The sequence below is a fragment of the Pelodiscus sinensis genome, chromosome 1 (assembly GCF_049634645.1).
Source record: "Pelodiscus sinensis isolate JC-2024 chromosome 1, ASM4963464v1, whole genome shotgun sequence".
NCBI classification, from domain to species: Eukaryota; Metazoa; Chordata; order Testudines; family Trionychidae; genus Pelodiscus; species Pelodiscus sinensis.
In genome coordinates, this window is record NC_134711.1 from 308,375,552 (window position 1) to 308,403,260 (window position 27,709).

Sequence of the window (27,709 nt, forward strand, 5' to 3'; positions counted from 1 at the left end):
GAGCTGTCTTACAGCATGTGTCGGATTCACACAGTAGCTACTATTACAGGGCTCAGGGCTGGAACCCGGAATAGAGGGTGGGTCCGGGTTCTCCCGCAATCCCCACCTCCTCTTTTCCACTCAGGGAAGAAGATTGTGGAGTTTATTCTCTGTTTTACTATATGCTGGCCAATGATGAAAAGAGCTCAACAAACTAATGCCGGGGGCATGGTACCCAAAACTGTGGGCTGTTGTGAGCCTCTGAGGCAAGCAAAATCCACCAGGAAGCACAGGACCCACCAAGTTTCAATAGGAATTTTGTCACAGTATGTAGAGGTTTTTTGGCAAACTTAACAGTACAACTATTGTAGAGTTGTCTGTATCGGACCTAAGCAGAATAGAAATAGAAATGAAGTGTTTTGCACATTCTCATCTTTTGTTGCTGCTGCTGTCTCTTTTGCTTTTTGCTTGCATTTTTTCAAAAAGATGTGTTAGTAAATCTGCTGCTGCATAAAGTAATATTTGTATGTTTGGTTTTTTTCACAGCAAACTTACTAGATAGTTGTGAGGCTGTGAAAAGTGATATTAACAAGCATACAAATATCAGTTTTCAATACCAATAACAGTTTTCACTGCAGACTAAGCCCTGGATGGGGGAGTGGGTAGAAGAAAATAAGGGCAACTTTTTAAGAGCAGCATCTAGTTTTTGGGTGCTTCTGTTCATGTGGTGCTCCAGGCGATTTTAGGCTCATTTCAACAGGTGCTGAGCTCTCACGGTTTCTGTTGACTTCGAGTGGATTTAGCTGAAATCAACTCTGAAAAGCAGGCACTCAAAATTACACACCGCTCTTAGTAATTTTGACCTTGGAGTCTAAAGGTGCATCTATGCTGCAGGACTTAACTTGAAATAAGCTACGTAAATTGAGCTACGTCAATTGCACAGCTTATTTTGAAATTGGGAGTGTCTACACAGCACTTATTTTGAAATGGAGCACTCATCTCCCAGCTTCCCTTACTCCTCGTACAACGAGGGTTACAGGAGTCAGAGCAAGCAGCCCTCCAGTTTGACAGTATTTCGACATTATTTTGAAATAAATGCTGGCAGTGTAGACACAGACATACCCTAAGACTCTAAAATCTCACTTAGCATTCTCATTTACTGCAGTGTTACTGCTCATGTTAAACACATGCCTAAGTGGCCGATGGATCATGGCATAATGGCCCATGCTTGCTCCCATTGAACACAATAGAAGATTCTTCATTATTTTCAATAGGAGCAGGCCCTCGTAGAGTAAAGACTTGCTTTAAAACATGGGTTTTATTTTGTTTTTTATTCAGTGATAATATTTTTTGCAAGGTACTTGATGCATGAAGACACAGAATAGTAGTATATATAGATATGCTTTATCAGAGGGTTTCTGCAGTTTAGTTCTAGGGAAACATTCTCTTATGTTTGCTTGATTCTAAATTATTTCTGGATAATTAGGCAATTAATGAAGCAAAAGTTCTAGACAGTTTTTACCTAATTACCTTTGTAATATCTCTATTTGCAAATTGCATTGAGACTGTTTCATCATACTGTCATTAAACCAAAACCTTTCTGAGTTTGCACCCTGCACATGTGCAGGCACTGAATTTTTTCTTCCTTTATTTTTATCACTGAATTCCAGAGAGATAAGGACTCCTTGTAGAGCCAGTGCCACCTAGACCAGTCCCCTTGAGTACGTCATTAATGTGGTCTGGCTGGATATTCAGTTTCTGTCCATCACTGACAGTCTTGTTCCACCCCTGAAGCTATTAGCAACCTCATGCTTACGGTGTCCGGGTGGCCAGTTTTGAATTGGACATTCCAGTATTTGAGCTTTCTGTTCGGGAAACAAATTGAGAAAATATAAATGAGAAAATATAAATGTCAGGTATTTTCTAAATAAGATGTAATATAGATTGTGACATAATATCAAGTGTGTCTGGTATTTTTGTTGAAACCATATGGAAACCCTATCATGATTGCTAGCCATGTAGTGGCATTCGTTGATTCACATGCTTCAGAATTCATTAGTCTTCCATTCTAATAATAAATCCATATAAAAAAGCCACAAAAACCAAACCACGGCTAATGGAACTGGTGATGAAGTACCATTTTCCTCATTTTGACAAGAAAGGGCAGCTTTAGCTGTTTCAGGTAATGTTTCAATATCCTAAACAACAGTTTAATATTTGCCATCAATGCACAGGGATGGTCCTTTCACAAAGTTCCCTGGGTTATTTTCACCCCAGCGGCAGTGAAGTTCTTGGCAATTTCTGCTAACAGGACCATTGGCCAGCTTGTTGTAGGTGGTGAGTTTCAGTATAAAAGACCTTGTGATGTGAACACACTGACTCCAAAGGCGTCCTTTATGTTTCTGCAGGCAGAGAAATAAAATATAAAATATAAAAAAATAAAATATAAAACATAAATCAAGGATGCTTGCAACAAGCTGACAGCAAAAAAGCAAGAGAATGAATTACATACATACAAAAACTTTCAAATTTATAATTAAAATAAATATCCACAAAACATTGGGTTACACATTCTTATATTGTGCAATCATCCTATAATAATCTTAAAATTTAGCATGCAAACTATGCAAAATGACTAACTGATATTTTATGTTTTTTCTGACCATGGGATATACACCTTCATTGATGACTGAACTACTTTGATCAGTTTTTTTATCATTAAAAATGCTAGTTTCTTTCAGATGAAAAATGCTCACTATAGATCTTGGAGCACTTTGTAAAACAATGTAAGTGTCATTTTATAGATGATAAAATGGATGCCTACAGGGGATGAGTGACTTGTGCAAGCTCATGCAGGAAGTTAGTATAAGAGTTACAAAAAGAAATAAGATCTCCTGGCTCCACCCTGCCTCTATATGAGATCATGGGCATGCACATTCCCACTTGCCTAAATCACACACTGCTTTCACACAAGCCTTTCGCTACAGCAGATGCTTTCTAATTGAGGGCTGTGCCCTCTTAGGGTGGCACAGAGGAACACTTGGCAGTGGGCAGGCCAAGAGTGTAGCCAACTCTGCATGGCAGGACTCGAGTGAGTGGCAACACCAAGTGAGACTTGGAGAGGGAGTGCCACTGTCACCCCCAACTCCCCTCAGCAGTCTATGCAGCATTGCATGTGTTTATTTGTGTCAGTGTTGCAGGGGCAACCAAAACCTGTACCAAAAGCAGGGATCAGCTCAAAAAGTTTGAAAACTACTGCGATGAAGGCTAATATCATATGCTTTACAGGAACTTCAGTTGCAGACCCATAACTTCATCCAGTGAGTCAGAAGCCATTCATATTTTACATGGTTTGCTTCACATCACTCCTGCTCTGCTGCACCTGCAAGGTGAATGATTTGGCTGTGGTTTAAAAGCAAAGGAGCGAGAGGCAGAATACCAGGGCTCTGGGGTTGGCTTTTCTCCAGCTCATTTTATCTTTTGTGCCTCTGTTTCAGCAACTTGCAGGATCAAGCTTTTATGGGAGCTGGCTTAATTCTATAAGTCCGAGAATGTAAGAATGGCTCAGTGGCTAGCCTGTGTTCTGGGCAGCTAAGATTCAATTCCTGCTCTACCAGATTTCCTGTGTGATCTGGATCAACTCCTTTAGTCTGTGCCACTGTCAGATGAGGATGATAATTATTTCCCTACCTCACTGGAGTGTTGTGAGGATACATATATCAGACACTGAGGAATACTATGTTTCTATGGCAGTGCTTCCCAATTTTATTTGGCCACAGCACCCTTTTAAACTCGAAAGAATTTCGCAGAACTACGAATAACAGTGTAATATATGGAGCTGAAAAAGTAGACCACAAATACGTAAGGATAATAATAAGCAAATGCTAAACAAGGTCATGAGATCAACATTTAGTTTAATTGCACATATTTAAAAACAAAAATAACATAATATGAATTATTATTTTTTTTAAACCAAAGAAATGTTTTTGTAATGGAATTTTCTTGCTGAACCCTTATTTTCACTTCGCGGAATCCCATTTGAGAAATACTGTTCTATGGTAAGACTGGGCCATACCTATGCCTAGATTGTGTTTACTAGTACAGGGTTGCAAGTGTAACCCATGTACTTAGTGGGTGTGATTATCTGTCCCATGTAGTGGCACTAGGACCGGTCATAGTGGAAAAAGACTCTGTGGCCTTAGCTGAGAGCTAGCTGGGTTTTAGCTCAAGCAATAGAGGCTCATGCACTAAGCTGCAGAGGTTCCAGATTCAGTTCTGCCTATTGGCATTACACACGCTCTCATTTTATCTTGAATTGCATAATATTTGGTGTTTTTCATAAAGTCTCAACTCCTGGTGTCAAATTATTATGTGAATTCTTTGTTTCCAATCTATAAACGTGTTTCTAGTCTTTATGGTTGCAGCGAAAAACTTTAATACATGAGTACTATGTGCCTTAGAAGCTCAAAAAAACCCAGAAGACCAACCAAAAGGGTTCTAGGTTCATTATTTAATCAAAAATCTCATTGATTTGAAGCCAATCCCATGAGATTTTGGGATCTGATTTAGGATTTTTTTAATGTTTGGGGATTTCACTACTGCTTATTGTAAAGAACCTAAAAAAAGTTTGCAAATTTTGTTTAAAAGTGGCATAGAAATTTTCAGAAGTGAAATAAAGAAACAAATGATTTTGCTAAAAAGTGAAAATAGTGCACTATGTAGCAATGGAATGTTAAAATTACACTCTGCTACATGCTATAGAAGTAGACAGATTTAGAGCCATATTTCTCAGGTGTCCTGGAAGAATTTGGATCCACTTTGCAATGTGTTCATAAACTGTCTACTGTGGAATTAGCCCCTAGGCAAAGTGATATTTTACTTCAATATGTGTTAAAAGGCAAGGGAATTTGGTTTTGTTACTGATTTATCTTAGAAATTCTGCAGTCTGATCAGATGCATCCCACTCAGGGGAGAAGAACTCTTTTGATCTGCAATAATTACTTATTAATTTGGTTGAATTAACAAGAAAAACTGAGAAGCTGCTAAATTTCCACATACAATGGAACAAGTGGCAGTTTGATCTCTGAAGCTCAAATTGGGATGTTCTCTCCTCTGAGTCAAGAGTGAATCTATCTGGAATTCATTTGAGTCACATGGAACATCTGGGGTCTGATTCTTCTCATACATTGGTGTAAGTGTGGGAGTCATTCAACTGAGCCTAATGGGGAAATATCCATGGAAAACTGGTAAGAAGGGTAATTAGTATCTTGACAAGGTAGAGAAGCTTCAGCCTGTGAAGGATTAACAGGTCCCAGCCAGTCACATGCTTAGGACAAAGATTAAGCAGTGCTCTTTCTCCTACTGATTCCTGGACCAAGGGTAAACAGGAAACAATAATTTTGTTAAAAAAAACACCTTAGAATTTTGAATTCAGTTTTTATTCTGCATCAGAATGAAAATGATTATTTGATAGGGGAGGGGAGGGGAAGGTGAAATGAAAAAGAGACCAACAATGACCTTCACCCCCAGAAAAGCTAGTGAGACTATCACCTATGCAGTGACAGGGCATGGGCTAGAACCCAGGTTTTCTACTGTGCCCTCATGCTCAGCCTATTGAGACAGTCTCTATGGCCTAATGAATATTAACTTCATAAATAAGGGGAGCAATTCAGCATAAGAGAGTGAACAATAGGTCCATCAATGGCTATTAGCCAGAATGGGAAATTTTGGATGATGTCCCTAAGTTGTATTGCCAAAAGCTGGGAATGGATGACTGGGGAGGGATCGCTTGATTCCCTGTTCTATTCATTTCCTCTGGGGCACCTGACATTCACCACTATTGGAAGACAGATACTAGAATAGATGGACCTTTGGTCTGACCTAGAATGGCCACTCATATATGTTATTTTATGATTCTATTGTTGAAGTCAGCATTCTACCTGAGGTGGTGTAAACAAAAGATTTTGCTTTTAGCTGCTCTGGAAAAGCCTTGCCACACCTTGGAGGGAAACTGAAAAAGGAGTTTAAACACTGTAACATTTCACCTCTCCAGATTGGCACAACAAGGGTACGTCTAGACTACAGGCTTCTGTTGACAAAGAGCGTCTACACTACATTCAGTTCTGTCGACAAAGCAAGCTGCTTTGTCGACATGGTAGTGTAGACGCAAAGGACAGTTTACATGCAATAACACCTTCTGTCAACAGAAACTCTGTTGACAGAAGGCGTTATGCCTCGTAAAATGAGGTTTACCAGCGTCGACGAAACTGCTGAGTTCTGTCGACGTTATGTCAACAGAACTCAGCGGTAGTGTAGACGCAGGTATAGTTTTGTCGACAAAAGTCCACTTTTGTCGACAAAACCCTGTAGTCTAGACACACCCCAACAGTGGTGACCGTATCAAAATGCTTTGACTTTGACAGAACAACCATTTGTTTTAGGATTAAGGCTTTATATAAGACAGGGCTACTCAACACGTGGCCCGTGGGTGGGAGCCAAACCGAAAAAGTCAATATAATAGTCTTCTGTTGATATGCATTTTAGTAGTTTAATTCTTGGACTGTCACTGCTCATTAAAAGTGTTGTCATATGCATGGAAATCGGGAAAATATTGCATTTTATTAATATCAGCAGTATTTACTTAAATGGGGCCTGTGTGTTGTGTAATCTTGCATTAATCTTTGTATTCATGCCCATCAGTGTGAAAGAAACTATTTGCAACCACACTTAAGTTGCGGCCCTCGACATCTGCTGTATCATTGTGGCCCCTGGAGCTTCCAAATTTGAGTAGTTTGTGTAATGGGCTCTATGAACCTGTATGTCTTACGCATCATGTATAATCTATGCATGCTATGTTTCCTCGATTGCCTGTGTCTTTTTAAAATTGTATTATGCCATTTTAAATGCTATGGCATTTAGAACATGATGTATCTTTCTTTATTTATTAAATATATTGTAATTGCTTATTTCCTTCACATAAACAATACTTTGTTTTTGAAGAATTACTGTTTGCATATCACTCCTTCAAGAGGAGAGCTGTATGCATGTCTTTCCAAGGGTTAGCGGGATTAGCCTGCTCTGGGGGATCCTCTCTAGGATGGAGACAAGGCCCTGGTAATACACTGGCAATTCTCTTAGGGAGGGACCACCACCTTACTGCTTTGGATGGAGTAAATTCCATTATTGTAAACAAACCATTATTGGAGTACTTGAGCTCCAAATTGTGGGCAATTTGAGCTGGAACTTGAACCTGGGTTTCTCACTTCCCAGGTGAATGATCTAATTTCCAGGACTATTGATCATTCAGGATTGTGTGGGAGGTCTAGATTGGATGTTAGGAAAAGCTATTTCACTAGGAGGGTGAAGAAGCACTGGAATGGGTTACCTAGAGAGGTGTGGAATCGCCATCCCTAGAGGTTTCTAAGACCTGGCTTGACAAAGCCCAGACTGGGATGGTTTAGTTGGGATTGGTACTACTTTTAGCAGGGGAGTGTACTCGATGACCTCCTGAGAGTCCCCCTCTCTCACATCAGAAATTCCATCCCGTACCTACAAAATTCTCAACAGAAAGTTTGTCAGAATAACGCACTTCAGCCAAAAGGTTTGTTTTTAACAGAGGCATTTTCATATGAAAATTTGTGGGAAAAAAATCCCAATTAGAGCCAGAATGGCCCATGTAAAAATTGGATTCAATACAGCCTTTCATCTAGTGTAGCTCAGGCAATCGATGTTTATGCTTTTTAGATCCTGAGTTTCAATGGCAGCTGTTGATAATTCCCCCAGGGGTATTTTGTTACATGAACTTACAAAAAAATGTGGATCCAAATCAGTTTATTATTCTACCTGATTTGTGGCCATACTCACAAAACCAGTTGAGAATGAAGGTCTTGAAAACATCTTTTTGAATCAACATAAAATACAATGGACACTGTCTGATTTTTTAATCTACGGTAGCTGAATGCAAACTGTGTACATTATTCTTTGTCCAAACTGAGATGGGCAAAAGACCTCACCTGTAGTAATAATTCCATAGCAAGCTCCCATGGTGACATTCACCTGCTACAGAGAAGCATAAAGTCTGTATGTGACTGCCTTCATTATTAATGATGGCACTGAACTGTCACAATGGTCTCATTTACATTGATGAAAATCTAGACAGAGTAACTGTATTGTTACACCATGATAACTGAGACCAGAATTTGCCCATATAAATATTTTCCTACTTACATGAAACAGGTGTTTTCTCTAGTGCTTCTGCATGATTGCATTTGAAGACAATGGAAATTAATTAGATAGTTATGTGCTGAAATTCGTGGCTATTATTCAGACTGGCCCCCTGTTAACAGACATTTACTCACACTGTCTCGTTCCTTCACTCATGGGGAGTCTTGAAATCAGAGCCACAACATTAAATTACACTTTGAATGGAGCACTATTGTTGCTGCTGGCTTGGTGCCAATTAAATCAAGCTGTACACATAAATAGTCCCAAGGGTACTTTGTTGTTGTTGCTATAATTAATGTAAGCTATTAACTTGAAGTCACAATAGGGATAACTGTATAAGTACTCCAGTACTATGTTAGGCTTTTTTTTGTGAACCTCTTATTTTGAACAATCTTAAGAAACGTAGGTGATGTTCTCTAATCCCACATGTAGGTCCTGTGCTACATTTGCTTTCTGTCCTACAAGAAAACTTCTGTTAGCTCAAAAACTTGTCTCTTTCATAAACAGAAGTTGGTCCAAGAAACGCTACTGCTTCACCCACCTTGTCTTTATAGTTTCCTGGGACGAACACAGGTAAAATAGTACTACAAACTCCAATGACAGTACACGTTACAGTACACGTTCTTGTTTTACTTTTACTAACTGTAAAACATAGGATTTATAGAGGCTTAAAAATAAGCCACTTTGTTTCAGTGGAAATCTCTATTAAGCATTGTCTCTTACTTAAGCTATAGAGAATGAAGACTACTTCATTACAAATTTGTAAGGAGTTTAAAAGAGGATAACAGTACTTCACTGTATGTCTGCAAAATGTTGAGCAGACTCACTTCCTTTTTCTAGACAAAGATTGATTTATCCTCGAGTAAATTGCTCTGTATGCTCTTTCATGCACCTATTATCTACTCTTCTGCCCTGTGCGCCACTCATATACAGGCAGTCCCCGAGTTACGCGGATCCGACTTATGTCGGATCTGCAGTTACGAACAGGGCTTTTCTCGCCCCGGAGGACGCGGGCGGTGGGACGCCCAGATGCGCCGCGGTCCCACCGCCCACATCCTCCGGGGTGAGAGAAACTGCTCCGCATTTCCCTGGTCTGCTGGGGGGAGCCCCCCCCCATCAGATGAGGGAGACGCGGAGCAAAGCCGCGGAGGATGCAGGCGGGACTGCGGAGCGTCTTGGCAGTCCCACCACCCGCATCTCCCTGGTCTGCTGGGGGGGGGTGCAACTAGTGCGCCCCCCCCAGCAGACCAGGCTTTTCTCACCGACGACACCTGGGGTAGAGCAGCTGGGGTGCTGCCGGGTTGGTCCCGCAGTGCCGCTCCTTGGCGCTACTGGACCAACCCAGCAGCACCCCAGCTGCTCTGCCCCAGGCTTCCTGGAATCAGCCGCTGATCAGTTTCAGCAGCAGCTGACTTGGGGACACCTGGGGTAGAGCAGCTGGGGTGCTGCCGGGTTGGTCCCCGCAGCACATAGGTGCGGCGCTGCGGGGACCTACCCGGCAGCATCCCAGCTGCTCTGTCCCAGGCATCCAAATTCAGCCACTGTTGAAACTGATCAGCGGCTGATTCCAGGAAGCCCAGGGCAGACCAACTCTGCCTCAGGCTTCCTGTAGTCAGCCGCAGGTCAGTTTCAGCAGCGGCTGAATCTGGACGCCAGTTCCGACTTACATACAGATTCAACTTAAGAACAAACCTACAGTCCCTATCTTGTACGTAACCCGGGGACTGCCTGTACCAGCACAATGACATATGGTTTGTAATGGTGAGGGTAATGATACTGGTAGTGTGAGAAGAGGGTAATATCCCATTCCTTACTGTGTCTCACTAACCCTGGTGAACGTGCTGCTAAGGAAATTAAACTAGTGGGACCAATGAATGTGCACAGTAAATGCATGCACTAAGCACTGATAATGGTGAAAATGGTACACCCAAAGATGCCTTCTCTAGTGAACCTGGATGAAATTCTGACCCCACTGAAGTCAATGGGAGCTTTGCCATGGCTTTTCTCCAGATTTTATTAGTTATATGAAGGGGGTTTAGAATGGGGTATGCACATCATTACCTTGCCGTGTTGTTTCCACAAATGCTGCCAAAGTGACAGCCTGGCAAAGCAAATATACACGTCACATGTTAGTACCTAAGGTTGCTATCCCTTTTCCATCTGTGGGTGCAAGAAAAGCACACAACCTTTACCTGTGGAAGCAATTTGTGTTTGCAAATTTTTACATGCTTAAATAGAGGCCAGAGTGAAAATTAGGGCTTAGTATGTCAGCAAGCGAAAGCTTGTTTTGGTAAGAAATTGAATGCTGGAGTCTACTTTGCTTTATCTGCCTTCAAGGTGTCAACTGTCTCTAAACAGAATGCACCATATTGTCAGTAGCACTAATATAGCACAGAGAATGCAATATAATTACAGAACAGAGATTTGGGTCGTGTTTGTGGTATATCTTGTGAATATATGTATTCTCTCTCTCTCATATGTCCCTACATACAGGAATTACAAGATAAAATTCTGTGCAGGAATTTGGACAAGATGTATTATATTTATTCCTTCTGTCTTTAAAGATGTAGATAAAGAGGATTCTTATTTCTCACTAGGGGAAGTGGGCAGAGAGATATTCTTGCTGGGCACCAGGCTGTATATTTCTGTGGGCTCAACAAGGATGATTGGTTCCTATTCCATTAGGTGCCAAAAGTTTGTCTTGGACAAAGGTTGGTTGAATCACAAGGTATCAATAAAAATCTTTTCACTTCAACCTCTGACTCATGATTCTACAGCTAAGGAAAATATTTCCTCCTTAGATTATGCTCACATTTTAAAGAAAGGAAATAACAAAGCTGAAGCCTTGTCTACTGTCATGATCAGAAGAAGTGCTGATCAGTACCCAGTGACTAAGGGGTTAACTCATGTACCTAGCAAAGGTGTCAGCGGGGGAAGAGGGGAGGGAAAATGTGGGCAGTCAGCCAATAACAATGCAGGTAGGAATTTCAAACTGGAAAAGAGGGTTTTTTCTCTCTTCTGTTTGAGATCAGAGCAGTTTCTCCCAGGTATTGAGGGCAATGGGAGACGCGTTCCCTTTCCAAGAATGGACTTCTTGAAATGTGTAGGTAGGGAAAAGTTTAGATAATCCATCAGGGTTTATTGTTTTCCTTGTTTGGGGGTTTGGAAATCATGTCTAAGCTGGCTAATTGTTTTTCTCTTTTGTAACTAAGGATTACAGCCCAGGGACTTTCCCTGAGTATATATGACAAATTGTGACTATTTACCATCTAGCCGATTTACTATGCTTGTGACAGTAGTTTTGTATTGTTAATAAAAGAGTTTTCTTTTTATTCTAATTAACTGGTATTGGTTGATTATTGTGAGTTTAGGAGTAAGTGCCTAGTTACAAGGGCAGAGTCTACATGGCTGCAGAGCAGCAGAGTTCAAACAGGTAAATAGAAATGCGATCCTTCCCCGGGCAAGCCCTGAGAACTTTAAAATCCATTTCATGCTGGATGGCTCACTGTAGAATGCTCCTCATGGTGTCTTCTCAGGGAAACAGGGTGGCTATTGCTTAAGATGCTTTCCTGCTTGGAGCACTGCAGAGCTATTGGATCTTATCAGTGTGTGGGCTGAAGAATCAGTGCAATCACAGCTGCGAATGACCCATAGAAACTGGGAAATGTGAGGTCACATTTCTCGAGTCCTATGTGAGAAGGGGTATGAGCGAGACACCCTACAATGCAGAGTTAAGATAAAGGAACTCTGTCAGTCATACAAGAAGGTTGAGGCAAATCGGTGGTCTGGTGCTTCACCCAAGACATACCACTTTTATGAAGAACTAGACACCATCTTGGGTGGGGACTCCATGTCCACAGGCAAGGAATCTGTGGATACTTCCCATAGCACAAGAGTCACCAGAAACAGGATTTCACCCAGTGGAAGAAGTTCTTGATGCAGAGGTAGGAGCGGGTAAGGAGACGGGGTTCAATATGGGATCACCTGGGGCGGTAGGCAGCCAAGAACTGCTCTCAAGTCCCAAGGCTCAAGTTGAGTCTCAGCAGCTGGAAGTGAAGCATGAAACAAGGGAAGAGATGCAGGGTAAGTAACTCTACTGCACCAGGAAGTGGAAGGGGGACTTTGGCGTATGGTGACTGGAGGCTTTGTTTCAATGAGCTGGATATGCCCTGCCTGGTTCAGCATTACATCCAAACAGGGCATTGAAGAACACAAAGATATCAATAGAATCTTTCATGAAGATGGTGTAGAATCTTTTCCTTGTCTACATATTAATTTCCCCGTCCCCGTGGTACAACACTCTCCCAAACCATTCCTCAATCTGTGCTGCTGGTACCAAGGCATGAGCACTCCCTGACAGTGTTCCCTGTAAGCTGAGTGCTTGGATCCTGCTCAAGAGAAATTCAAATGTTGCTTCCCTGCTGACAGGCTCCTTCGAGACTCAAAAAAAATATGGAGGACCTAGTGCAAGATGATTTGCAACATTCAGTGTTCCAATTTGAAAAAAAGAGAGGCAAGGTTGGCTAAGGATATGAAAGCAAGAACTGAAGCTACTGACCACATGCTAAAGCTCATGGAAGATGAACTGAGATGCTGAAGTGACTAATTAAGATGCAGAGTGAACAGAACCAAAGGTCTTCCTGTCAGCACATTTGACAGCTGGACGTTAACACAATTTTGAGGGTTTCTGTGATGGGGCGCCGAGACCCTGCACTGAGCCCTAGAGGGCAAGTGCCTTAGTGACGCTGCCGGGGACCGCCTACCGGCCATGCGTCGGGTGCTCCCGGGACGCAGCGCGACTGGGGAATGCCAGGGCGGCCACTGGAAGGGGGAGGAATGGACTACCCGGAACGCCGGCATAGAGGGCGGGGCTTATGCCGGTGATGTCAGGGGGACGCCCAGCCGGCATTCGGGCGGCGGGGGATTTAAAACCCGCCCGGGCGGCAGAGAGGGAGGAAGTCGGCGAGGGGGAGTTGACCCGCGACGAGGGTGGGTAGGCACCTGGGAGACGCCTCATAGGAGGGATTGGAAGAGCCGGTAAGGCTCCTCACAGAGGGACAGGGAGGGGAAAGGAAGTAGCCCAGGGCAGGGCGGTAAACCAAGCCCAGGGGCTGGCGCATTTAGGGTCGCAACCCAGTCAGCTGGACTGAGACTGCGCGGTAGTCTAAGTCCTTAGGGCCCTGGGCTGGGGCCCGCGAGTGAGGGCGGGCCCAGGCCCCCCTTTCCCCTCCTTCTCGGGTGGAGACCAGACTCTGCGGACTAGCTGGACAAGCAACGAAAGTCCACGGCCAGGCTTAAGAGGGCCGGATGCCCGGAAACTGGGTGGAGGGAGTGGAGGACCGGCAGACGCCGGGACCAACCCCCAGGGGCACGGTCACAGTTTCCAATAACCCTAACCTTCCCTTACCAACAAGCATTCACCCTGTATATGTGACCATGATTGAAAGGGATCAATAAAGATAAATCTGATTCAGATTTCAATGAGTTTATTTTGTATGACACAACCCTATGTTATGCTACGTTGTGCATTCCCACAGTGCTTAGTGACTGAAGGTGGTGTCAGGCACTGTGGGATGCATACCAATATTACTTTGCTCTTTTTGCACACAAATTCCCTTTTCCTGCCTCCACAATGGGCTGGTCTACCAATGTGGCCATGATGTGTTGATAGAGGGTAGCAGTGTAAACATGATTTGGCAACGTTCTTTTTGGCAACTTTTTCATGTTAACAGCACTTCCATTCTCAAACCTTTCCAATGTAGACATAGTATTCTGTTTTCATTTTGAGTAATACAGTAGAACCTCAGAATTACAAACACCTCAGGTAGAGAGGTTGTTTGTCACTCTGAGCTGTTCATAACTGTGAACAAATGTTATGGTTGTTCTTTCAAAACTTCACAATGGAACATTGACTTAATAGAACTTTGAAACTTTACTGTGCAGAATTAAAATTCTGCTTTCCCTTTATTTTTAGTAGTTTATGTTTAACACAACATTGTATTATTTTCACTTAATTTTTTTAGGCTGTTGCCTGGTTGTGTGCTTCTGGTTCCAAATGAGGTGTGTAGCTGACTGGTTGGTTCATAACTTTGGTGTTCGTTAATTTGAGGTTCTTCTATAGGCCAAACATATCCTTGTTGGAACTCCATTGTATTTGTGGCAACAAGGATGAATTTACATGAATGAGAAAAAGGGAAATGACATAACAGTGAGAAAGTAGGGTCCAGCTAGTTGGATGGTCTGTTTTTGCTAGTACTCTGCAAAATTCAGAAACATTTATGTCTGCACTCATGTATCTCACTCAGGGAGGCACATGTTGTCGTTGTTTTTCTTAGGTTGATATTCCAATATTTTAAAAAATCTGAACACACTATGCCACACTTACATCACTACTTTGATCTAAATATCTTGAGGCACGTTACAGCTATGAAATAATCCAATCTTGCTTCCTTATTAAAAATGGTGTTTTACATTCTTTACAGATAGGTAAACTGAGGCTTGGTGGTTAGGTGAGTCACTCAAGGACACAAAGCCAGGAAGAGAGCCAATTACTTCTCATGCTTTGCTTGAATCATTATCTCCCTGTCTGAATAGCCCATCTGGAGACTAGCAGCAGATGAAGAACTGAGAAGATCTGCAGAGCCTGTGTGATCAGTCAGTCAAATGGACTCTGAATGTCATGTAGGCTAATGATATACTGCCCACTCAGGACTACAGATTGCCCGTTAAGGAGAGCTAATTGGATAATGATTTAAGATGTGTGTTTATGGGCAGAGTGGAGCACAGAAGTCAGTGGTACCATCAAGAGCCTTTCCCACTGAGTAGATTAATATAACACACAATATTTTTTTTTCTCAGCAAGACCTCTCAGAACTGGCTGAGAAATACCATCTGAAACCCCTCAGTCAGATTTGGACAGCTGTACTCCACTGTTGAGTCATCGGCAAGAACACACATTTTGTTGGCTGCTTTCTACACCATGAGTAGCTCAGAGGCTGCATTGAGAGGATGTAGCATCATTATCAAGCTTGATTTTCCACTTTCTTCACCACTTCTCATGCTTCACAGTGCTACTGAATGCTAATGAGAACATTTTGTTCAATGCCAATTGACAAATGTTAAGTAATTTGGTCATGGAACCGAATAATCATCAAATTATTTTAAACAGAAAGTGGTCCCAACCAGCCTCCCTATCCAGGAAGTCATGAACCTGACAAACTAGATCAAGCCAGACCTTCATGGTTTGATCCATGTCTAAGATAGCTTTTAGACAAAAGCAGTCAGAGGATGATATGTAGGGTTTGTAATTATATGATAAGTATTGAATGCAACGTATGGTTGTCTTGAGTTCATTTTCATTTTACATTCATATTTTCAGAGATTAAAAACTTATTCTGGGCATTTTGAGGAAAGCAGTAGCGTGTGCCATATAATGACCAAGCAATGAAAGAATGCCCTCTAATCATACCACGTAATGGTTTTCTTGCATGTAGAATTAGACATGCTTTGGAAACATTACTTTATTGATTATTACAGTAATGCCTAGAGGCCCCACTGAAATCAGGATCCCATTGTGCTAGGCATTATGCAAATGTGTAGTGAACAATGGTCCCTGCCCCACAGAGCTTACTGTCTAAGTACACCAGATGGGCAAAGGGTAGAGAAAAGGGATGCATTAACAGCAGTGTCATATGTAAAACACAGGAGGTAATTATCCCACTCTTCCTGGCAGTGGTGAAGCCTCAGCTGTGTTAGTATTTCCAATTCTGGCCCACTATACTTTAAGATAGAAGAGAAAGTACAAAAGAGAGCTATAAAAATGATAAACGGCTTAGTGAACCTGACCTATGATGAAAGGTTAAATAAACTGAGGATATTTAGTCCTGAGAGAAGGAGACTGAGGAGGGACATGATAATCTTTGGCTATGATGAGTGATGTTATAAAGAGGAAAATGATCAATTGTTCTCCTTCTTCACTGAAGGTAGGACAAGAAGTAACGGGGTTTAATTTGCAGTAAGTGCAGTTTATGTTAGACATTTGGAATAACATAATTAATCTCTGGAATAGGCTTCCAAGAGAATCCTCATCATGGTGCTTGGTCCTCCTATGAGTGTAGGGGACTGGACTTGATGACCTCTTGAGGTCCCTTCCAGTTCTATGATTCTGTGATCATTAAAGGCTTTTAAAAACAGGTGAGACAAATATCCATCAGGATAGTGTAGGTTTACTTGGTCCTGTGTCAGTGCAGGGGATGGATTTAGTGACTTCAAGACTTTTCTAGATATTTCTGGTTCTATGGAAACACCAAGGGAATGATGAGATGACTGTCAACGGTCATGTTAGCACCTTAATTTTAATATTCTTTGTTTTAAATAATGAATCCTCAAATTGCTCCCATGGGGAAGTCAAGCACTAGGATAGTCCTTCTCCATACTGGAAAATGGAGGCATGTCAGAGAAGTGATTTGCCTAAGCTAATAGGAAGTTGGAGTGAGGAGTTTGAATTAGTCGGGTGAAATGTTTCGGACAAATAGTTTACTTTAGGACACTTTGAAGTCAAAACTTTGACTTCAAACTTTGAAGGAGGGTGAAAATTCATGTATCACACAGTGGGACAGATAGGTTGAATGCTGCTATTGTAATGGAATCTTCTTTGGTTTTCTGTAATTTCTGATGTAGAAGAACTAGCACAGGAGTAGTGGTGCAAAACTTGTGCATCAGGAAATAGACCTTCTTGGAGCTCTGTGAGGCACCTGCGCCAGCCCTCCAGTATCAGAACAGTCGATTCAGGGCATAAGAAACACATCTGAACAAATAACTGGTTTTCAGAGGTTGGTGTTCACAAACTGGGCAGCAGTCATACATGGCGCTCAGGTGTTCACAGTTTGTCTGCTTTAAGGGCTGAGTGTAAGAGCCTGCAGGGCTGGAATCTGAGGCTATAATGTTTTCCGCTGTTAATACTGCCACATCATCAGTGAAGGCTTAGGATAGATTCCCACAGCAGGACCTTGTTATGCTGGGCTTCACAGGAAGTACGACCCAGCAGGACTTGAGTGGTAGCTCCTTGGAGCCCATTGACTGCTTGGTACCAGTATAAGTCATGATGGGAAGCTGTGTGAGCAACAATGAAGACTACCTGCCTGTCTCTGCTCTAGAACCTGCTTACAGTAAACCCTAGACCAGCAATTGGCAACCTTTGGCTTTCAGCCCAGAAAGGTAATCCACTGGCAAACAGCAAGAGATTTTACTAATGTTGACCATCTGCAGGAGAAGCATCTCACAGCTCCCAGTGGCTACAGCTCGCCATTCCCAGCCAGTCTGTGCTGCTTCCCATAGGCTAAGAATAGCAAATCTTAGACACTGGGAACTGTGGAGGGCTGTGCTTGTGGGTGTTGAATGTAAACAAAATGTCTCATGGTCCTCCAGTGGATTACCCTTATGGGCCATGTGTTGAATGTTACCAACCCCTGTGCTAGTATACAAGCCCCAAGATATTTCTGAGCTGTGGGAGAGTTCATTCCAGCAAGATTTACCACAGCATTCAAAGATGTAGGTTAGAAAATGTGAGTCTCCTTCTACAATGAAAGATATCAGTTCACCATACAAAGGATGAAGTTTAATGAAGAGAAATGCAAAGTGCTCCACTTAGGAAAGAACAATCAGTTCCATACATACAAGATGGGAAGCGACTGTCTAGGAAGGGGCATGGCGGAAAGGGATCTAGGGGTCATAGTGGACCACAGGTTGAATATGAGTCAACAGTGTGATGCTGCTGCAAAAAAAGCAAATATGATTCTAGGTTGTATCAACAGGTGTGTTGTAAGCAAAACTCGTGAAGTCATTCTGCCGCTCTACTCTGCACTAGTTAGGCCTCAGCTGGAGTACTGTGTCCAGTTCTGGGTGCCACATTTCAAGAAAGATGTGGAGGAATTGGAAAGGGTACAGAGAAGAGCGACAAGAATGATTAAAGGTCTAGAGAACATGACCTATGAAGCCAGGCTTCATGAACTGGGCTTGTTTAGTTTGGAAAAAAGAAGATTAAGGGGGGACATGATAGCGGTTTTCAAATATCTAAAAGGGTGTCACAAGGAGGAAGGAGAAAATTTGTTCCTCTTGGTTTCTGAGGACAGGACAAGGAGTAATGGGCTTAAAGTGCAGCAGGGGAGGTTTAGGTTGGACATTAGGAAAAAATTCCTAACTGTCAGGGTGGTCAAATATTGGAATAAATTGCCAAGGGAGATGGTAGAATCTCCCTCTCTGGAGATATTTAAGAACAGGTTAGATAGACATCTGTCAGGGATGGTTTAGACAGAGCTTGGTCCTGCCTTGAGGGCGGGGGGCTGGACTCGATGACCTCTCAAGGTCCCTTCCAGTCCTATTATTCTATGATTCTATGAGGATATGAGAGACACTGGCATTGAAATCAATTGTACTGAAATGATGATGTAGTTCAACGTTTCCCAAACTATGGGCCGCAGCCTGGTAGCGGGCCATGGAAAAAAATATGGGGCCTTAGCGTGGCTGCCTATAGGGGAGCAGAGTGGGGCGGACTGGGAGGAGGTGGTGGTGGGGGGAAGAGAGAACCAGCTGCCGGGAAGAAGGGTTGGGGGCAGCAGGGCTGTCCCGCGAAGATCAGGGCAGGTGGGTGGGCGGTCAGTGGAAGCAGGGTTAAGGGTAGCAGGGCTGTCCCGTGGAGATCCAGGTGGGTGGGCGGCGAGTGGCAGAAGCAGGGTTGGCAGCAATGGGGCTGTCCCGTGGAGATGAGGGGGAAGGGGGTGAGCGGGCGGCAGAGGCAATGTTGGAGGCAAGGGGGCTGTCCCGCGGAGATGGGGGGGGCAGGCGGGCAGGTGATGGAAGCAGGGTTGGGGGCAGCGGGGTTGTCCAGCAGAAATCGGGGAGGGCAGGCAGCGGAACCAGGGCTGGACGGGGGGCGGAGGGGCTGTCCAGGGGAGAACAGGAGGAAGAGGATGGGAGAACCAGCTGCGGGAAGCAGGGCTGGACGGGGGCAGCTGGGCTGGTTGGGGGGGTTGTTGGGGGAGCAGGGCTGACGGGGGAGATTGGTGGGAGGTGGGGGGAACTGGCCGCTGGAAGCAGGGCTAGACGGGGGCAGCAGGGCTTGACTGGGAGATCAGGAGGAGAAGGGGGGGGAGCGGGACTGACCTGGGCACATGCAGACCCTGGCAGAGGAGTGAGTCTGCCTGGGGATTCCATTTTGCCCCCTACCCCACCACATACCCTCCCTCGAGTAGTTGCGAACTGCCTGGCAGGTAGACACTCAGGCAGCCTGAGCACATCTACTATTCAGGCACTTCACAGCTAAGGACCGATACACCTAATTATAATAAAACTTACCTAATTAGGAAATACCAGACATTTTATATGTCTGGTAATTTCTCAATTTGTTTCTCAGACAAAACCCTCAAATACCAGGTTGTCTGGTACAAAACTGGACACCTGGCAACCCTACACCTCCTTGCACCCTCCCTCCTAGACAGCTACCCTACCCCAAAACTGCTCCTGCTCCCACCTCCTGGAGTGCCCATGCAGTGCGGGGTCCCCCAAGCCCTGGCCCAGGCTGGGTGGAGAATGCAGCCAGGTGAAAACTGAAAAATTATTCATTTTTCATTTTTTTTTGGTATGTGTGTTTTATATTTTGGGGCTGCAAAAAACAGTACTAAAAAACCCAGGCTCCAACTAAAGTAAAAAGTTAGGGAAACTCTGATCTAGCCAGCTTTCTATCCATGTTACAGTCCATTTATCCAATCCATATTCCCTTAACTTGCTGGCAAGAATATTGTGGGTAACTGTATCAAAAACTTTACTAACGCTGGCACTGGGGGCTTTGGGAGGATCAGAAACAACTTATTTGAATATTCGCCAGTTGCTTAATGAATATGCAAATATGCAAATGAATGTTACTGGTTCTCCAAAAGCTCGTGAATGGATTTTCTGGTCCCTGTGTCAAAAAGTTTGGGAACTCCTGATGTAGTTGGTCAAATGTGTTTATGCAAACAAGTACAAGAACCTCTGTGCAATTCAATCTTAACAGATAGAGGATATCTCACAAACACATGGATATCCCAGTGGCAGCAAAATATTTATCAAGGCACCATATTAAAAACAACAACAACAAAACAGCTCCCCCAGCACAAGAAGTCAAGAGTTTGAGATCTGTTATGTTGCTTCGTTTCCAAGAGGAAAAATATCAACTGAGACTTGCACTGAAATTTTAATCTCTTTGAACAGTTAACCTCCTACTCAGTTGGCAGAGCAGTGAGGCAGGATAGCTCTAGGAGTCACAGCCACATTTCTCTGAAAAGGGACTGCAGTGGCTGGTAACTGCAAATTTCCCATCACATCTGCAGGCCCAGCATTGTTCCCCTGCCTGGTCAGGGGGCTATTGGGTTACAGAACTGCCAGTGTAACTGTACTATGGGTTGCAACTGAAGGAGGATGACGAAGTGGCTCGCAAGCTGATCCTGGGGCCTCAGAAGGCAAATGCTGTATTCTATTAGGGTATGTCTACACTACAAAGTTAGTTCGAACTAACGTCCATTAGTTCGAACTAACTTTCATAGGCGCTACACTAGCGCTCCGTTAGTTCGAACTTAATTCGAACTAACGGAGCGCTTAGTTCGAACTAGGAAAACCTCATTTTACGAGGATTAAGCCTAGTTCGAACTAGCTAGTTCGAATTAAGGGGTGTGTAGCCCCTTAATTCGAACTAGTGGGAGGCTAGCCCTCCCCAGGTTTCCCTGGTGGCCACTCTGGCCAACACCAGGGAAACTCTATGCCCCCCTTCCGGCCCCGGACCCTTAAAGGGGCACAGGCTGGCTACGGTGCCCGTGCCAGGTGCAAGCCTGCCAGCACCGAGCCAGCAGACCCTGCACCTGGCACGGATCGAGCCACCCACCCGATGCCCCCCAGCCCTCCCCCTCTTCCCGGGACCAAGCTGGCGGCTCCCGGGAGCTTGCCTGGGACAGCAAGAGGCGGGCACCCGCCTGGGCTAGTGCGGAGATCGTGGACTTTGTCCACGATCTCCGCACTAGGCACAGGAAAGTGGCCGGCTTGGGCAGGATAGCTGCCAGCCTGGCCACCCAGGAGCAAGTGTGCAAGAGAATCAAGGGGGTCGACTGAGACCCCCGACCCTGAGCCCTGAGCTTACAATGGCCGTACTGGGTCAGACTAAAGGTCCATCTAGCTCAGTAGCCTGTCTGCCGACAGCGGCCAACCCTAGGGACCCTGGAGGGGATAGACCGAAGACAGTGACCAAGCAATTTGTCTCGTGCCATCCCTCTCCAGCCTTCCACAAATCTTGGGCAGGGACACCACTCCTACCCCCAGGCTAATACCACTCCATAGACCCAACCTCCATGACGTGATCTCACTTCCCTTTAAACTCTGTTCCAGTTCTAGCCTTCACAGCCTCCTGCAGCAAGGAGTTCCACAAGTTGACTCTTTGCTTTGTGAAGAAGAACTTTCTGTTATTAGTTTGAAGCCTGCTACCCATTCCTTTCATTTGGTGTCCTCTAGTCCTTCTTTATGGGAACTAATGAAGAACTTTTCTGTATGCACCCTCTCCACCCAACTCGTGCTTTTAGAGACCTCTATCCTGTCCCCCCTCCATCTCCTCTTTTCTAAACTGAAAAGTCCCAGTCTCTTTAGCCTCTCTTCATATGGGACCTGTTCCCAACCCTTGATCATTTTAGTTGCTCTCCTCTCTCCCAGCCTCTCTCTTCCCCTCTCCCACCTCCTTTTCCCAGTCTCCCCCAGTTTTGTTCAATAAAGACAGATTCCATTTTGGAAGACACGTTATCTTTATTTTGTACATCAAGAAGAGGGGCTAGGGAAGGGTAAGTGGAAGGAGGTGAGGGAGGAATGGGGCACGAGCCCCCGATGGGGAGGACTGGGCTGGCTCTGCGGGCTTCTGGGGGTGGAAGTTCTCCTGCAGCCCTCCAATTCCCCCCTCTCCCCAGATGGCAGCCTGCGGCAAGTGCAGCCGGGCTGATGGCCAAGTGCTGTGATGTGCCCAGTGTGGGCACTCAGGGCACTCCAAGCCAGGACTGCTTTGCAAGCAAAGCACCCCTGAGAACTGTCTGTCCCGGGTGGGGGTCGGGACCCTTTAAGCACAGCCCTCGGCTAGCCTGAGACAGCATCTCCACGCTCTAAGTCCTCCTCTGATGCCCTGCCGGCACTGCTTCCGGCCATCCTTAACCTGGTTCAGGGTCCACTTAATGTGGACGCGCTAGTTCGAATTAGCAAAACGCTAATTCGAACTAGTTTTTAGGTCTAGATGCGTTAGTTTGAATTAGCTTAGTTCGAATTAGTTAATTCGAACTAAGTTAGTTCGAATTAACTTTGTAGTGTAGACGTACCCTTAGATACCAGTACAATTAACCATGACATGTACGTTCCCATTCTTAATGGGGCCCCTCCTCTTCCAGAACCAAAAGCTGCTTCTACAGAACTTGCTTTTCTTGCCTTCAAGAATTCAAACCACTCCTGATTTCTTTGTTCTATCACAGCAAATGTGACCCTTCTATGCCATCTTCTCCCACCTCTGGGGTTCTGCAGCTACCCTCTTGTTGGGATGGTTTCACTCTTTGGAGTTGAGGATCCTGCCAGTTTAATAATGAGGAGAGCATTATATTTTGGGCTTTGGGAACATCTAAAGACTTTCTCCAACATCATATAACTTTGCTTTAGAAAGCCACGGTTTTGATGCTTTTAAACATTTAAGGAATGTAACCCGCCTCCACAATCTGTGCCCTGGGCCTTAGAAAGCTGTTACTGCTCATGAGACACAAACTCACTGCATTTTTAACAAATTAAAACATTAACTATACACCAGGGAGTGGTGGTGGTGCTGAGCTGAAGCGTGGGGGCAGTAATTCCTTCCTGCAGCTTTGTTGCCAGTTACATTTTTTGTCCCTATAAGGCCGTTGGAGGACATTGTGTTACTTCTAGTACCTGAATGGGAAACAGAAGTGGCTGTTCAATCCTGTTGAGGGGATGCCCCAATCTGTGCCAGGGACATGTTTGTGACAGTGGTCACTTCACTGCACATGAAAGAATGGAGAGGTCTGGGTTATAAAGGTGCCCAAACTGTTTTGTCCTCCCATTGAACCACAAGGACCACGCAGAGTACATGCTGAATGAAAATTTGCTTGATAACACTTCCAGGACTGGGAGAAAAATAGAATGGAAATCAACATAATTCTGAATTAGGGTAGAGAGCTCTCATCCAAGGGCTGACTTTGCCCACACCCTATCTCCACCCATCCTCAAAAGCCCTGTCTAGGCACCTGACTGACTATTGTAAAAATGGAGAGGCAAGAAGAGAGATGCTGTACCTTTTCTGGGTCCCAGGACAATTAAGATAGTACCGTGACAACTTTAAAGGTACTCTACCCTGTTTCCTGTTCCCCTGTGAGATTGGACCATAACTCTCTTCCTCCATGTGGCCCCAGATGCCTGCCACACTGATAGGAAGGAAAGGGAAGAGTAGGTCACTGTCACTTTACTAACTTTCCTGTGACCCAAAATTGCTGTGGAAATCTCTCCTTCAGCTAACTGTAATCTTCCCCCCCCCCCCCCCCCCCGCCACACACACACACTCATCTGTGACAGTTGCTGCCTCACGGGTGGCTGAGAAATGGACAGGCGCAGGATCATACTGATTTTGTTTTTCCTTTCCAAAGTGATTCCATAATGTGGCATGCAAGGTAAGCCACATTGCCTATAATTGTGGTTCTTCAGAAATCAGTTCCATTGATGTTTGAGAAACCTATCTTGCTGGAGGACCATGTTAGGGCCAGGTGTACCAGGTGCTGATTGAAGGGGAAATGCTGCAGGAGGTCTCTAGAGGATTGGGTGGGACAGTGGTGTGGCTTCTGCATTTTACTGCACACACATAGGGGCACAGAGCAATGCATGGCATATTATCCAGGGAGGAAAAATATGTGCCCATACATTCAGATGCCCTTGGTTTTACCAGTGTGAGGTGGTGGTTCCTGCTAAGGCTAAACTAGTCTAAGGTGAAATACAAAATTATATTTTATTTCAAACTTCAATTTATTTCAATTGTCATTGAAAGATAGAGGGGAAAGTTGAAAATTTTGAACAAAATAAACACTTGTTACTGCGATGGATGAGGGGGGATGACAACTCAGCTCTGTTCAGTTTTCATCCCTTCTGTTCTTTTTCATCCTATCAGGGCACATTTAAAATATGCTTAAGATTTGTTCTAGTTTGGTCCAATGTCTCCAGATCCCTTTCATGTCTTTTTCCTTTCCTAACTACCCTCTAAAAAGGAACTTTTAAATTGTTTTAAAAAGGAAATGCATGAAAATGAAAGAATGAGAAATAGCATCTGACATCCAAAAGGTTTCCAGGCATTAGGCCTGTATTTTCAAAAGGGACTAATGATTTTTTGGGGAGGGTTCTCAGTTTCTTGGGTGCCCAACTGGACCACTGTAAAAGTTGTGATTCCAGAGGGCAGGTACTCAACACTTTCTGAAAGTCAGAATCTCCAGGAAGAAACATCTTAAGGAGACTACTAACTCAGCCAAAATCACTAGTCATGCCTTCAAAAAAAAAAAAGTCTTAAATGTTTAGTGAAGATCAGCAAAAGAAAAGAACTGTACATCACAAATACCAAGTGAAACAGCTGTGATAACATCTGCTGTATTTTTCATGTGGGCATCTCAAAAAGCATTTCATAGCCATTAATTAAATCTACCAAGATTCTTGTCAGATGACTTAGGCACAGGGAAACTAAACGTCTTGGACAAGGTCATGTAGCAAATCTGTGGTGAGAGGCAGGAGTCTCTGCATTCCAACAGCTACATTCCCTGCTGGTGTAAGAAGCAACAAAGCTTTTGATTAATAGGTGTTGGCATGGTGTCCCCTGTTCTATCCTCTATAAATTGCACAAGTCTAATCTTTGGTAAATAAAAAGTTTTTCTTAGATCTGATCAAGTATCTGATTTCAGCTGCAGGCTCTGATCACCAGGGTGTGTTTATGATTCCTAAGGAAGGGTCATGTCCTTTGAGGAGTGTTTCTTGGTCTATTGGAAAAATGTGTAGAGGAAAGTTTAGAGATGTTGCATGCTTACAGAACAACAAACTGGAGAGAAGAAGGGGGTTAATGGAGTAGCCTCTTATGAACTGTGTTTAGACTTGAAATTGGGCTTTCTTCATTTGTAATCTGACATCTTTGAGTCTCACTGTTACGCTGTTGTTATCGCTTCTTGGTTTAAATCACATAGAAAGAGCTTGCAGATGATGAAAATTGTTTTCTTCCCCACAACTGAGGCAGCAGGTTTGTTCTTAAATATGACTGTAGTTTGTTGCAGATCTTTCATTAGTGACCATTCCGCATCCAGTGTTCCTTCCAAAGAGTTTGCAGATATATTTAATTGGAGCGGTGTCCCTCAGCAATGGTAAGCCTTAGCAGAGTGTACATCTTTAGATATTTGTATTAATTTTAGAATGCTTTATGAGTTGGTATGAAAACATTGATATCTTCCTTCTGTAAACTGGCAGAAACTATAGTGAGTTCAGTGTATACATTTGGGGATCAGATATCAGTTGAGAAAGAATCATTCCTTTATCAACAATGACCTATTTGCTGAAGCAAATTGATTATAGTATTGTTTTAAAACATGCTACTAGATCTCATAATTCCTTGTTTGAATGGCTTGTTTTAGTAATCTACATTATAGTGACTCCTGGTAATGCTTGTTTGTGCCAGAACAGTCAGTAAAAACTGGACAAGAAATGGGAGAAGAGGAAAAGGCATTTGGGGAGTTCAAACTGCCATTCAAAAAGTTGTCAGTGTTACAGTGTGAATTAAAAATGGGAAATTTGCCAATGAAAAGATTTTCTTTAGAGACTTAATTAGTTGTCATGACTTGATTCTTTCCTCCTCCTGTGAAATAGCTGCTAATGAATCTCTTGAATGAATAGAGCACTTAGCCATTTAGTTTTGTTCATGCCATATGCCACTGTCTGTAAATCCAGAATCTTTCACAGCCTAATTCTCTGTTTATAGTTATTGTTCTTTCCATACACCTTCAGCTGTAGTAGTAATCAACCAGGGAACATAGTAAAGAAATAGATTTCCCCCCATCTTGTCCTGAGACATTCTGGTTAGAAATGGCATCAGCTGTGTCTGAACCTTAGGTAGTAGAAGCACTAGAGACTTCAGTTAGATGGGTTCATGAGAGGTGCATGCCATTAGAGCATTATAGCCAGCAATCCTATTCGCCTTGTTTTGTCATTATGGTGTCATCTGTGTAATATTAGATGAGCACAGAGGCCATTGTTTGTCACTGTGTTATTCCAGTGAGACCTATAGAGTGACACTGGTGTAGAAAATGGAATCAAATGGTAGTGAATCAGGCTCTTTTCTATGGGGTTTAAGTCAGTCCATAGTGAAGTGGCATGTATTTATTTTTATTTATTAGATTTAAAATAAACTGTCTCTCTAAGGCTCTATGCACCTTAACATGCAATGAATTTAAATACATTTAGTCTCAGCAGCATTACAAATCTGTTCCATAGGAACTGAACCAGCCAGTTATTCCTCCCAGCCAATACCATCTTATCTAGGGAGTACACCCTCACCCTTTTCCAGAGACTCTTCCATGCAAATGTTTTCCACAGTATTCACAGAAAGTCACCAAATGTGGGATATTTCAGACCGGGGGGTGGGAGGGTGGGGGGTGGCGTCAGAATTTGTAGAACCTTGGAATCCTCACAGAGAAAGCCCTGCCAGCTTCCCCCTCTCTTTTATAACGGGGGGCGGGGGGGCAACTGAGGTCCCCCTGCTGAGTACAGCCATGGCAGTATGGCATGGGGAGAGTAGTGGCCCTTAGATAGGCCAGCTCTTGGCTATTTATGGTTTACCATATCTAACACCCGGAACTATGCCCAGAGACCAACAGGCAGTAGTGGTTATGGTTGGGTGGGAAATGGTTCTCCAGTCCCAAGAATATTTTTGAGATTTCAAACATTACCATGGTCCACAACTGGGGCCAGACAAAGAAATACCAATCTATCCCAAAATAACCCAGTGGATGGGGCATCCAGCTGGTATGAGAGACATTCAGGTTAAGTAATCCCTCCTTTGCCTGATAGGAGCTGGCATTTGAGCACTTCATCCCCAGTGAGCCTATGTAAACATATTTTGTAGAAAAATTCCCTATTAAAATTGACTCCAGGCCCATTCTCAGTCGATCTGTGCCCTCTCTTTGCTTATTCTTTCACTTTGTAAACTTCAAGAGCCAACAAAGTTTCTGAACAGTGAGCTGGAGTCTCTTCTCTTTTTGAACATTAAGAAAATTATGTACATTAGAACCTCAGAGTGGGAAACATGAGAGTTGACTGGTTCACGACACGCCTTGCTTGGAACCAGAAGTATGCAAATAGGCAGCAGAGACAAAAAAGCAAATATTTACAGCACTGTCTTAAAAGAAAACTACTAAAAAAAGGAGAAAGTAAA

At 43.7% G+C, this 27,709-nt stretch overlaps 1 long non-coding RNA gene across 1 annotated transcript in view; it reads right to left on the bottom strand.

Moving 5' to 3' along the window:
• Positions 1-1,431: 1,431 nt before the first annotated feature.
• The window catches only part of LOC106731652 (uncharacterized), an 86,361-nt gene continuing 60,083 nt past the window's right edge, over positions 1,432-27,709 (bottom strand). Inside the window, exons 6-7 of the long non-coding RNA XR_012900764.1 lie at positions 2,117-2,381; positions 1,432-1,844 (exon numbers count right to left, since the gene is read on the bottom strand). This is a non-coding gene — a long non-coding RNA (uncharacterized LOC106731652). The remainder of the gene's footprint in view (positions 1,845-2,116; positions 2,382-27,709) is intronic.